Here is a 14354-nt window from a genome sequence, read left to right on the forward strand (position 1 = left end):
TGGAATGGCAAAGAGGTCTACAAGATAAGCCTGATTGTGGATAACGGCAAATAATAGACAATGTAATGACAAGTTTCAAAATGAATGTTTATATTAGGACGCCCTTTGTTGTCAAGATTAAAATTTGAATATTGGTAAAACAGTATTCTTACACCTTTTCTATTCTATTTTTAAACTTTTGTCACATATAATTACGAATATGTACAGTTGGGCGTCGTATGAAGTCTTTCTGTCACTGACTGGCTTTGCATGCGTCAAATCATTCATACATTTTTGCAGCAGAGGAGACTTATTTTTATAAATTCATGTTATAAATAACACAGTTGTCTCAAAATTTCACCCGTGTATGTTTCATTTCATAAACTCTGTACGTAATGAAAGGGCAATTCTGTGGTCGAAATTGTCAAACGTAAGCTTTCTTTTCTTGGGAAATGACAGTTCTTTCGAAGTATCAGCATATTTCGGAAGATTTTGTGCTGAACAAAACCTGTCTTACGTCAACTAATGTAGTGCTTTAACACTGGACTAGACAAGCATTATCTATGGGATACCGGAGTGCTTTTTTATCAGTCTGCATTCCCGGTGGGTTCATGGGTTGTGTTTCATTATGCACACGACGGCATCGATGATACTAATCGAAAACACGATTGCGATGGGCCAGAATTGGACTCCGGGTCCTCGTGTCTGCTTTACTGCATCGCCCCTGGACGGATCGACTACTCCCCCACTGACCAGAAAACAGCGCACTGTTGATCCTACCTTCTTCGTATCCCTAACCCCGGAAATCGTTCGAGTGTCTGTTGGTGCGTGAAAGTTAAACGGGGATGCCGGAATGTTTGGAATTCTAGCAGTGCGCGCCGCTGTCGCTGCATTACAAGTCCGTTTGTACATTTCACTGTTTTCTTGCAGAAAGAAAAAAATGGCAGATTTCAATTCACAAGTCTCATGCGGTTTTGAAATCTTCTCATAAATTCTGGACAGGAAACATGGTTACATTTTCTCAGAATGTGATTAACATTTGCGTTCATGCTTGGGTAGGATTGCGAGGAGAAAATGACTATCCATTCAAATTTCCCCTGGAATGTTCAATTCATTCAGTGCTTGTCTGCAGAGCAAAGTGAATTATCTTCAGTTTTCCGTAGCCCTCATGATTAATTTTCAGATGAAAATTCAAATTACGATTCAGCAACAATGAATAAAAAAAAATTCTAAAGATAGGACGTCATATGAAGTTTGTTCTCTTTCACTCCAGTAAGTATGATTCTTTTTAAAACGCTGCATAGAGTACGATATTTTATTGGTCGAGAATGATCACCTGATATGCCACAAACACGCATGTATCGGATAGCGACACCATGAGCTATGTTCCCCGTGGTGCATGAGTCCTGTACCCAATGGGGTAAGTTACCCTGATCTTCCCCACGGTTAAAAGTGTCGTTTCCACCGTGTTGTATTGGCGTGACCCTATGTACGAGGTTATACAGCCGCTCTGGTACAAATTCATGTATAACGAATGTGCTATAGGGAACAGTGAAGCACAATCTCTCCTGCATACGACCGTGATTGTAACTGGGCCAATTTCGCCTGAATTGGAATCGAAATGGGAATGGGAATCCGAAGGCGAAGGCGAAGGCGGCGGTTTCGAGTCCTGCATCGCAACAGCGATGATGGGAGCATCCTGCAGTTTCAGACATTACCTACTACAGAATAATATGGCTCTCTGGAAATTTCATTGGAAATGTCAAGATTAAAGATGCTACTCCCTACTAATCCTTCGAGTTAGTTGCATTTGTTCATCTTTTCACTTTGTCGAAGACTATTTTAGTGGAATGTTAGTGGAATGAAATGCACTTTGTTGCATTGCAGTTTTTCAATCGATTACTTCAGTGTAACAAAACAACTGTTCCCTGTTGTGACGATGCCAACAGATTTTGTACAACCTCGGGGGCAAAAGGCACTTTTGGCTTGGGTGCCATTTTCCCCCACGAATGTACAAAACACCATGGACCCTTACACAGCAGCTAAAAATTGCTCTGATACTGTAAAGTGCAGATTATGCCAAGCCTGATAATGCGTGATCAGCAACCAAAAAAAATGCAAAGCTATGCCCAACAGCAGTCTGGAAGAATCACTGAAATTTACTGGAGTCATTACTTCCCCACAAGCTATCGTGGCTCTCACTCCCTGACAGATGACGGTTTATACTGATCCGATTTCCTCGTCAGTCATTCTTTCTCCCTTTAGATAGTTCAGTTACCACCCTAGATTGGGCGACCTCCGTGCGTGCCTTGGCGATCTCGCAATTCCAAATTCAATTTAATCCCCCCCCCTTCAATTTGTTAGTTGACTCTGCAGCGTGTTTAATGCATTGTTATACTTCCGGGCATGGAGACTGTAAGTAGGGTGATGAAAGTACAAAACTGACACAGGCAAGGAGGCTGATACTATTCTATATTTTATGTTGCGGTATGTGGTGGAGTAAGGTATACACTGACTTTTGTATTTCATTATACATGTATAGAGGTTCTGACAGGATTGAAAAGAGGAGTAAATAGCTTAGTCTGTATGATAACCGGGAAAACAAGCGGTGAAAGGACCTACTAAATATTTCAAATTCCCTCCTAGATAGGTATGTAATATTTTACTTCACTTTCAACCCGAAGAAAGCATTCTGCCCCTTCATGTGCTAACGCCACTTGACTGCGTTGTGAACAGCGAATATTCATCGGGCTGCACAAAATTTTATTGGGGAACCTTTTCTTTTGTAAGACTCCTGCTTAATAGCATGCAGACACCTTGAACAAACAAGTACAATCCTCGTAAGAAAAGTGATTATATTGTCCTGGTATTTGATGTAGGGTATCGATTTTATGAAAGGCGTCTGATCGTTGTAATATTCAAGCAAACAGAGACTATAATAACATTTCTTGAGTCTCATATAGTTTCAAACACACACAACTAACCCTCCCACTTGTCCACTTGTAGTTTAGGGTTGCTATATTTTTCTTTTTTCAGAAAAAAAGGGAATTCACTTTATCTCAAAACCTCTTCGGCACACATTCTCAAAAAAATTGATCAGCTCAGGAGCTCGTATACCTCCCATCATTGAGTAATTTATATTCTCTCGTCACGGAAAGCAGTGCTTAGTCCTTTACCTGTTATATCGAGGACTGAAAAAAATATAAAAACTGGAAGTTATATTTTATAATTATAAAGTTAAAGTTATTCATAAAACTGCAAAGAAAATAGTGGATATATTCTGTTTTGTATGGTATTCTGTCCAGATATACAGCAAAAGCTGCATCTATAAATAATGTCAGATTTTATATGCAAAGATTTAAGGTAGGTGGATAGATACTTTTAAGATGACAACAGGAAATCATAAAAAACGTAAACACCCAAACTGTCGTGTCAGTGGAGAAATATGTACAAAGTGTACACAATTGATAAGTTACCGCACACTGGTTGTCTGTATTCAATCAGATTAGACACTTAACGCACAACAGATAGCTTTAAACGCCATTAGTTTCCGCACATGAATAAGCTGAAAGCAAGATCCTTCGGCGCTGCCCTCGCCCCCTTAGCGATCGACACAGCGCAGGGAACCAGCGGAATTAATCCCCAGTCGCATGGATACGCGTGCGTTAGCGCGGAATGATCTTTGGGCGGTCCGGCGGCGCTCGTCTCCGCCAAAGTACACGGCCAAGGAAACGGTCAGATCGATAAGAAAAACTCTCAGGGGGGATTCTAGTAAAATGTTCTTGTTTCTCGTGTTACTCCCTTGCCATTCTATAATGAGGAACAAGTGAATGTGAAAAGTGGATCTGTAGTTGGTTTCTGATATCACATTTCAAATTGTTCCTTTTTAAGGGCAGATGTTGGTCAATGTACTTTTCATATTTATTGTGATGTGCACGTAACGTCTGAACCTGCAGCCCGACTTAGTCGAGGTCAAGAAATGCTCTTTCACCATGTATTTGCCGTGTGGAAACAGAGAGGACACGTTTATTGCACTGTGACCTTAATTATACTTGAAAAAACAAACAAAACTGCATACCCAAAGATAAAACTGAAGTTGCACTTCATTAATTAATTAAATTAATTAACTAAATTGAAAATTAACTGCACTGTACATTGGAGCACGAGCATATTTATTACAGTGCATGTATATTTAAGGATTTGCTTCAATGGGTTATATTTTTATATATGAGAAATTAAACTTCCAATGCTCTGGCACACACATACCTGCGGTTGTAGAGCATGTTGCTCAGTATCCCAACTTGGTATTTTATACCAGGCAAGATATGGACGGAGGGGTACCCCCCTTACCTGTTCAATCCCTATACACACTCTAGACTATTGTTACCTAGCACCCCCCCCCATGTCTGTAAAGAATTCCTGAGATTCCAATCAAACAATGACCAACACAAAGGCCGGGAGGGGGTTCTCTCCGTCCCATATCTTGCTTCAAATGTTTTACTTTGTGATCAGACCTCTTTTGTATTTATTTAAAGTTTGGTGTTTGTGCAACATTCCCTGTCAAGACTGGTTCGAGTGCCGCAAAACCCAATTCAGATGGCAAAATGAACTCCTCTCATGGGAGTCTTTGTTTGACGGAAACACCACAAATAGTAGCAAATTCTACATCCTTTGATGTGTTTCCAATTCGACGATAGTCCGCTGGGAAGTGGACTGTGCATGCGCCACTCAGCATAATTCGATGGTACTACGTAGGAGCCTGACTGCAGGCTTTATGTAAGCTCCAGAAGGTGCTAGGTAAGATCTCACACCTGATCAGCTTGCGGGGCTAGCAGAATTACCGATATTATAAGACCTCCACTATACGAACGTGATTAAACGACAACTAGTGAGGCCCATCAATAATACATGTAACTTTAATGAAAAGTTTCACGTTTGACACTTCTTTCTTTTTAAATTTGGAATCACGGCCATCTATTTTAACAAATATTTTGAGAGACTTTTTCCCCCTAACGTCTTAGGAAGCACCAGAAGAGGTGTTAATTTATGGATAGGGCAGACATTCGAAAAAGAATCACCTGTGACATTCCTATCCATCCAACGACCAATCAGCGAACCTCTTACTAAAGCAATAAATTCAGCTGGTGTCTACAGTCATTTCAGCCAACTCAGAGCCTGTAATTTCAATAGCAGAAGCCTTTGTTGGCTCTCACGTACGGGTGCACGTCGATGGTAGGCACAAGTCCATTGCAATGGGGGTTGCCCTAAATACAAGCCAATTTGACGCCAATATTGTTTAATCAAGAAATACGTTTTAATAAATTATGACGACCTAAGTAAAGTAACATCTGAGCTGACTATCGTTGATTTAGGGTATAAGACTGATTTTTAGGCAATTTCAATATAGCTCCTCGATGTGTTTTTTTCCAAAAATGGAAAATGACCAAATGTGAAAAATGTTATCAACATCCTGAAGGTTCTTGGTATCCGTTGAGTTTCTGTAGGAGGCGTTTGGTTCAGTATCTGGCACATTTGTCGTCTATACTATTTTGTTGAAAGCGCAGGATATGCAACGTGATGCTCGATTGTTGCATATTTAAAAGGCCTCTGTGAACTTTCCAACCCATTAAATGGCAACTGAATCAGTCACCACCTGCTATGAACTAAAACTCTCTTGAATATCTGTCGATATGGGCCTCAGGGACAGATTTTAAAATACAACTATTTCAAGCAGTAACACATGTTGTAAAACAAGATTTTTTCAAAGCTTTGGAGAATAATTATCCACGCCATGAGCAATTAAATGTTCTTGTTTGGACGTACCCACTCCACTTGTCATTCACGCGTTAAACGGTTGTTAGAACGTATAGGGGAAAAATACACTCTCTCTTTGCAGGGCCTTTACATAGCAATGCATCTCGGCAGACATAGCTTTCGGAAACACGACCGCCTACTTGTGCGTGATGGATTGGCCAATTCAAGGGACCCACTTGGGGCTGGTACCTGGGTTCTAAAACCACTCCAGAGTTCCCAAGGTGTACTTGAAGTAGGCCCGTGTCCAGGCTGCGGGAATTCAAATTACCTTATTGCGTTGCACTGCACTATATGGGGGAAGATTTGACACAATGCGCAGCGATGAAGCTATGTATCGAATTACACAATGTTACATATTTTTCCGGGTTTTTTTTTCATCATGCCGAGTTGAGCCAGTGTATTTCATTCCGTGTAATGTTTGAATCCCATATTTATATTGCCAAGAGTCCTATAGTACAAATTGATGATCACTTTCATGGTAATTGGTCCACGTTTTGAGTATCACATATTTTTAGGGAACCTTTGTGTTTAATTGCTGTAAAATTACATTTGAAATGTCCAGATAAGGATTAAATGAAAACAAGAGGACTAACAAAAATTAGCCTCTTATTTTTATTTCTTTGCATTGACAAGAAAGCTCAGATTTTTATTGTTTGTATTACAATGCTAAAAGTGGGAAGTTTTACCTTTAAAATTCATCAAACCAGCTCCAGACAAGTGATTTTTTTATGCAGATTTCTCACAACACAGACGGGAAACATAGCGGAGAATCGACCGTAATTTTCTTGTCGAAGCCGGCGGCGCTGCTTGTTCGCCGCTCGATTGGCCTTAAATTGGGGGCCAGACGAACGGACCGGGAAAGCCGTCAATAGCGAAGCCAAGGCCGACAAATCGCGGGTCGCGCACCGCCAGACAATGATTTACGCCGCGTTAGTTTCCCACTGCACAACCGTCATGTTAGTAAACACCCTTGATCAAATAATTAATCAAATATTAAGTGTTTATTTGTAGAAGAGTATTTTTTCTCTCAAGTGATATGCTGACAGAGTTGACCAACGTGTGTACTTTCAACGTATGTAGATGAATGACGTCATAGCCTTGTACGTTGTTCTTTTACAACGACCTTCAAAGTTTCAATATTGCGCTGTTGTACGGTATTAGCCTAGATAAGATCAGAGGTTTGCTGTTTGTTTCTTTAGCATAAATCCAGTAGTTGAAACAACTTAACCGAAGACTGAAGTAATGGGAGAAGTTTTGTGGGTAACTCCCACTCTGTCATTTCTGACATGTAATGACCGCTATTGATACGGCACATGCTCGCGTACAGATCACGATACTCCTACGACCAGTGGCAGTTACAAGTCTCCCAAATACAATTTGAAGCTCTTTTACTGCGCTGTGCCTTCAGAACTGTTGCCATCCTATTATTGTTCTACAACCCCACCCTCTGTGTTCTGCTCGTCAAGCCCCTGGGGATACAAAACGTAAACGTGCGCCTGTAAATATTTTACAAGACAGAGGTCATGGTCTCACATTCTGTGTCGATTTCAGTCAAGTTGTGTTTGGACTTCCAACCCCTGAACTGAAGAAAGCCTGCGAGTTGCGTGCGGGTTAATGTCTTTCTAGTGTTTGTCAATTAAGCAATTATAGCAGAAATGGTCTATGCATTGTAGATCATTGCCTCTGCCTAGAGTTTATAAATTAATTAATTGATGTTAGCGCTCGCTACTACAATACAGTGTATTACAGTTAGTTTTGGAGAACATATGCGTCAACCGATTACTTCGACTTCACACATTTTTTCAATGAAAGGAATCGGTTTATTTCCAAAATGTCTGCATTAAAAGTAAGGAGAACCCATATTACTCGCCATTGACTTTCGAAATAGAAAGACGTAATTTTCTTCAGCGCAGCCTGTTGAGTCTGTCACAAGAAACCCTGTAACGATTACATATAGAATCCGTAATAACATCCTCCCTTTAGGCTTGACAGGATCAGTCCTTTTTTAACTGGATCTTGCTTTGCACTCTGAACAACATTCCGACTAATACCAGTGCTCATTGACAATGACTTTACCACCAGAAAACAAATTTTCACAAAAGAATGTTAGTTGTGACACACCTGCTGAGTAAAGCCGACACATGCAAGAACGTCAGAGGGCTTTCGGGCATACTGGAAAGCAAGCAAATCAAACGAATCACGGTGGTAGCTAGGGGTGATTCGGCCTAAGACCATCCACTTTATGGAATCAAATTGGATATTACGAAGGATATACTGCAGTCTATGTCCTTTGTGAGATGCAACACTCAGGAAGTCTCAATTGTGTAGTTATATTACGTTTTAATTTCAACCATTGGAGTTCATTTAGCGTATCCAACGTAATATCGCTCAACGATTTGCTTCTGCAGTCCAAAAACACCTGGGTCGGACTGACCCGGAATCTGGGTCCCATGGGGCCTGACCCCTTTCCGGGTCAAACTATGATGGGTCAAATGTGACCCAAAACAGGTAATAATGTGAGCCGGAAAGGGGTCAGGCCCCATGGAACCCAGATTTCGGGTCAGTCAGGTTTTTTTTGTTTGTTTGTTTGGTTTTTTTTAGAGTGTACAGTGCCCTAGGGGTCATGATTTAATATGTCAAAAATGACGAATTTACTTTGGCAGTATTTTTTTCCAACGCGGCACGCTTATGAAGCCTTGATCTCTTGCCTTCTGTAGGTTTTCTTTATAGATTGAACTCTTAAATAAGTTTGATTGATAAAAAGGGTTCTCAAATTTCGGAATAAATATGGCATTTGATTCCAAATTTCGACCGCTGACTTTCATCGTGTTCATAGTGTACTTCGGGACAGCAACATTGTAATCATTTTTTTCTCTTTTTTATTTCATAGCAATCTTTGGTAGTTCATTTTATAATGTAATCATTTTATTTCCTAGGGATGATATCGAAAATCAGTGTCAGGAAAGTGCTTTTCCATTAACCTTTTATTGATTACTCTCTTGTGAAATATGCCTTCTGTTCTGGTTTTATTCAATAAAAGAAGTATAAGTCTCTCCCATTTTCATTTCATAGCAATCATGGGAAATGGCACTCATGCTCATTCTTTGATCCTCTGTCTGGCTATGTTTCTGGGTGGGTAAATTGGCCTATATGAATGCTCTTTTGCATTCAGTAAAGTTAAATGGTAAATACCTTACTATGAATTTAACACAGACTGTACTGTCCTTTCCTTTAGCATCGTGACCAGCTGCACGAGACAGATTGCCCCAAAGTAGAACAGTATTAATGGGTATGTTATTGTAATCTTGAATTACGATGCAAAGCAAAATATATTGATGCACATATGACAACGATTTTTACGATGAAGCCCAAGAAAACTGTTGAACAAAAATGAAGTATTATTTCAATCGAGTGTAACACGGTAAATTAACCAAGAAACATATAATATTCCTATTGGTAATCTTAACAAAATGTTAAATTTAATTGTAATTCAAGTTAATTGTAACACTGGGTACTATTTAAAAAAATGGCGTTCGGGTCTTTCTTCATAGGTTGTGTATATTGAGTTGACGTGTGTAAATGCAAGGCACGGTGACAGAATAAGCTGAACTGTGGAGCGCTGAGCCTTAATTAGAAAGTCGCTGGGCGAAGTTCTCTGTGTTTGCGCGGCTGTCTGATCCATTCATATCAACACCCAGCGCATGTTATTCCCTGAAATCACCTCCCCTTTGGAGTGGCTTAGTTGTTTTGGCGCCAACTGCGGGCGAGCCCAACTTCCTAGAGGGGAGCGTAAGCTGAGATGGATCATATCGGGTGCCTGGGAGGGGACGGTTTTTGTCGGCTTCTTTGGCCATTTGAACAGTGATGTTATACGGGAATGCTTAAGTGAACTCTCAGAGTAATGGGTCTGGATTAGTTACGGCCGATTATGTTTATTTCCTCTTAGCGATCATATTGGTTATAATAGCTCTATGTTAAACGTCTTTTACTAATTTCTTTGTTGTACACTTACACTGTCATTATGGATGTCGCCAGGAATTTTTCGGGGAATCAGTCATCAGCAGAAACCTGGCAAGCCATCAACGCAGAGAAGGGGTGAATTCCTCAATATATTCAAGCAAATCGATGATTTCCTCCCCCTTCTGTCCTGTTCTTTGGTATTTACCAGCCCGTGTTTTTTTTTTCTCGGGGATGGTAATTATTAAAGCGCCCTCTTGTCCCTCAGAATACTATTTCACGTATGTAGTGAAGTGGCTATGGGCACATACAAATCCCTTGTCGTGTACGGTACCTGCCATTTATTCTGTCATTTCCGTCGTAGGATACATTTTGTTAACTGATTTTTTGAGCTGTTAAATATGTGAGTTTGAGATGTACGTGTACATGCAAAGTGGAAAGTTACCCATGAAAAATTGCGTTTCCTTAACCGGGTACTGTGGTGCAGATGAGTTTGAACTAAGGTCCTCGCATTAAGATGGTTGGAAGTAAAATGTCTATGGTTCACTTAAAGTAAAAGACAATGTAGTGGGAAGTGGAAAGGCACTCCGAGTGGACTTGAAACATAATGACGTCACACAGAGTTTACATAAGGCACCTTTGTGCGGTTGTGAGGTGCGATGCGATCTATTGAGCCGTCATAAGAAAGCACACATGTACACAAAGAGTGACGTCATAATGATTTTTTGATATGAGGAAAGCAGGATGCATCATACTAGAGCATAATTAAACCAGCCCTTGCACGCGCATGTCGGTGCTCACGAAGCAAGCTTAAGCGGGTTCGATACTAGCTCTTTCCGTCGTTTCCCCGCCACATTTCAAGGATCGCAATCACCTCAATCTAAAGACTCGTACTCGAGGTCAACGTAATGGGATGACACCGTTTTGATAATTCCCGTGGCTTGCCCAGAGTGACGAGTGTATGAACTCTTTGCTTAATTAAAGCAATGCTTTGAACTCTTTAGAGGTTAGCCCTTAACGACGTGATTGCCCCCCATAAGGTTGTGAATTGTTTCCCAAGCCCATTGACAACACAGTATAAATGGCGGTATAAATCTGCGTTGGTGAAGAGCAAAAACCAAAATCTCCCTGACTCTAAATATAAATATATGTCTTAAGGTTGATTCAAACTCTGCGCAAAAGCGAACACGAATGCGATTTTGTGACGTCATATCAACTATTAGCAGACCGGAATTGCAAAAGCTGAACACATTTCAACTCTTTGGATTTTGCTGCAAATGTTCAATGATGTAAAATTCACTTCACATTGACAAACGTTTGAAGTATGAATTGACCTGTACGGATGTGACATTGTTCTGTTATGTGAAAAAGACCCTGCCAATGTGCTTCAAGGTTTAGCCGTGTTTGTGGATGTCTTTTTTATTTATACAGGATGGACATTTTAAATGTTGAAATAACAATTCCCGATATTGATGAAGCGAAAGTGTCAAAGAAATCAAAGCGCTAGTATTTATGCAATAGAAAATGAAATTATAATAAACAAAATGAATCCGCGCGAAATTTGTCGATCCTTTCCAAACGCACATTGGGTCGACAAATTTTGCGCATCGTGATTGGCCAACGCGTTGCAAACTCTTAGCGGTGCACTATTGTGAAACGGCCGTATTAATGAATACACGCTATCAACCCCTTTTTAAAATTTTGCACTAATGGAGAGGTAAGTTTATACCCCAGACAGCAGTGTCAGTCTTGAAATAGCTTGTAATTCTGACCGACCACCTGATTTGAATATTATACAGACATTTCCGTATGTCATGACAGCAGGTGGCAATCAGTCACAGCGCAATGGGTATGGCTTAATACTGGAATGACATGACTTCTTTGAAGTGAATAGGGACAGAAACATTCGCCAAACGAAAGATGGAGTTGGCATCCTGTGTCCGCTACAAAGAAAGCAGTCTGGTGGTCGTGTTATCAATGAATGCTGTGTTCATTACGGCTATTTGCTGTTTATTTTCGTTTTCCTATACACGAAGTACGGTGAGTCCGTTTCTTTGCAGAAATTGCGCCTTGCTCGTTGCAGCCCGTACTGGCCTTCCCGCCAAATTGTGCCGGCTGAGCGGGATTTAACGTAATTCAGAACCGATTTCACCGCTCGCTAAAATGATTAGGCCTTCTGGGTCAGTGGCGGGTAAAAGATTTGAGGTATTCTAGATTTTTGGCTTCTGGTAGCGAGTTTGACTGTAGCGAGGGCCAAGTCACGTATGAACTCATGTTTCAGTCTGTAATTTTAACAGGTTGTTCTTTGGCATGAAACAAGCGACCTTACTTTGAGATCTATTGAGAGATCGTAACAGTCGATGGCAACCACCCAAAAACTTTAAATATTCAGCTATTCCACACTTGATCAAGATTTATTCACGGCGTCGCACCGCCTAGAATTTACAATTATTTAACGCCCACGTCCGTGTGCACCGTCGTGAAGATGAATATATCTGACCATAAACTACAACTTGTGTCATTCCGTAGCCATACATTATCGCTTACGATGACAACAGAATGATTCAAAATGGCATGCCCACCTTTTAAATAATGCACTTCCCAGATTCCTGCACACGGCCATGCTGCCGAATTTATCCATGCCCCATCCGTGCACAATCTTCTTCATCGATCATCGAGGATCGTGCGAAAGCTTACCTGACACTGTATTATGCATGTCCCCGGGCCACTTTGTGTATTATTCAACACTCATCCCTACTATCATGTCGGTTGAATCTCCCCACCCCGGGGCATGCATTGTAAAATACACAATGTTGGGCAATGATTTTACACCGCTGGCCTTTCTAGGATGGTATGCTTGGCCGTAATTTATTAATGCGATGAGATACCAAAGAATTACGCGAACAAGAGATATTTAAAACTGCATGAAAATATGTAAACAGGACAAAATGTTTTATCAAGAAATAACGAAGACAAGGAAAAAATAAGTCCAAATAGCCCATCACTGACGTTAACACAGCATAAGAATATTTCAAATCTCTTCCCCGTTGCCTCTTTAAGATAATTATCCTAATAATAAAATAATCATTTACTTAAGGCATGCAAATCACGCAACTATACTAGGGAAACAAGTCATGTTTACCTCCTATATGAGGACTTTGTACGGAGCTGTGTGCGCTTACAGTAGTGCAGTGGCATAGGTAAATGTTAGTATAATTTAGATAGGCCTATCACCACAGTGTCATGCCCAATTACCAGATAGCAGCGATATATTTGTAGAATATCAGCTTGCTATTTAATGCAGAGTCACGCGCCTTTTCCTCGAGCAATAGAAAGGCAGCTGAGACACGCGGTCACTGCCTTTTTTTTGGGGGGGGGGGGAATACCACTTCCTCCTGATATCTCAAGAAACTAAGCAACACGGGCAATTTGTATATCGCCACTTACATTTTCGCAATGTATCGCTTTCCAGAGGTTGGTGTTTCTAACACACCTTTATTTGTTCACTTTCATAAACTAGAAACTACTAACCTATTATGTTTAGATACATAGCTTTATGGACTCGTCTGTTTGTGCTGATTATTTGATTGAATAAAACAACTGTACGGGTTAGATTGAAATTAAAATACGCTTAAACAAAGATTAAATATGCCTTAATCACATTAACAAGGTAAATATGTACGTCAGACCAAACATCGTTTGGTGTAAACCAGTCAATTTGGAGTAAAATGCAGTCCACCAACAAAAAGTGATGAACTTAAATCGTCAGGTGCAAAGTAATCTCCCGTGTGGCTTTGCTTCCTGAGATATGAGGAGAGAACCCGAAACAAAACAAAACATTGGACAATAGAAAATCATAATCTTATGAGCAAAAACTGAAACGCGCAGCAGGCGAAATTTCGTATGTACGTCGTGTACGCTGAAGTAAATACAAGTAGCCTATAGCAATACCTTAGTTGGTTTGTGAGAAGAGAAAACTTTGTCCTGCGAAACAAAGTTCCCAATAAGGAAATATGTTTCTGGGTTGTCCAGATTTCATGTGTCTTTGGATAGATTCTGCGTTAGCCCCATGGGGTGTCTCCAAGGGGGTCGGTAGACCATTTTGAATGGGGGGGGGGGTGCCTCATGACATTTGCCGACGGTCAGTCACGCAAAACGAGGGTACTGCCGTCTGATTCCATAGCCCCACACCTTCCTGATGTTTTGTATTTTCCATTTTGCCGACAGACCATGATTTTGCCGACAAAACTAACCCAAGAAAGTGTGACACACCCGACACCCCCTCTAGCGACGCCCGTGGGTGTCTCAGGTGTTTAAAGGTTTCAATAGGAAACTTTTCGGCGCCAATTGAGAGTGCTCTCTAACTGCGGAAGGTTGAAAGGTTCAAATAAATAAATGAAAAAATCTCTCTGGCAGACATCTGTGATATCTGATGCTCGCGTTGATGAAGAAATGTCTGCCTCTGGCTAGAATGACTTCTGTCTGTGGCACGTGCAGCCTGTCATCGTACGGTCACTTAGCGTCGAATCGCTCGACTAGTCAAGAAATGAAGCCTGTCGCGTCAATTTTCCGATAAAAAACCTGTTCCCGGCACGAACTTGTGA

The 14354-nt window shown here is 40.8% G+C and overlaps 1 protein-coding gene across 3 annotated transcripts in view; it reads left to right on the forward strand.

Annotated features, from left to right (window-relative positions):
• LOC110975478 (vesicular glutamate transporter 1-like) overlaps positions 1–14354 on the forward strand; it is an 80005-nt gene that overhangs the window by 39972 nt on the left and 25679 nt on the right. The window lies entirely within an intron of this gene.

The sequence above is a fragment of the Acanthaster planci genome, linkage group LG20 (assembly GCF_054643075.1).
Source record: "Acanthaster planci isolate LZ-2023a linkage group LG20, COTS_SCS, whole genome shotgun sequence".
In the NCBI taxonomy this organism is placed as follows: Eukaryota; Metazoa; Echinodermata; class Asteroidea; order Valvatida; family Acanthasteridae; genus Acanthaster; species Acanthaster planci.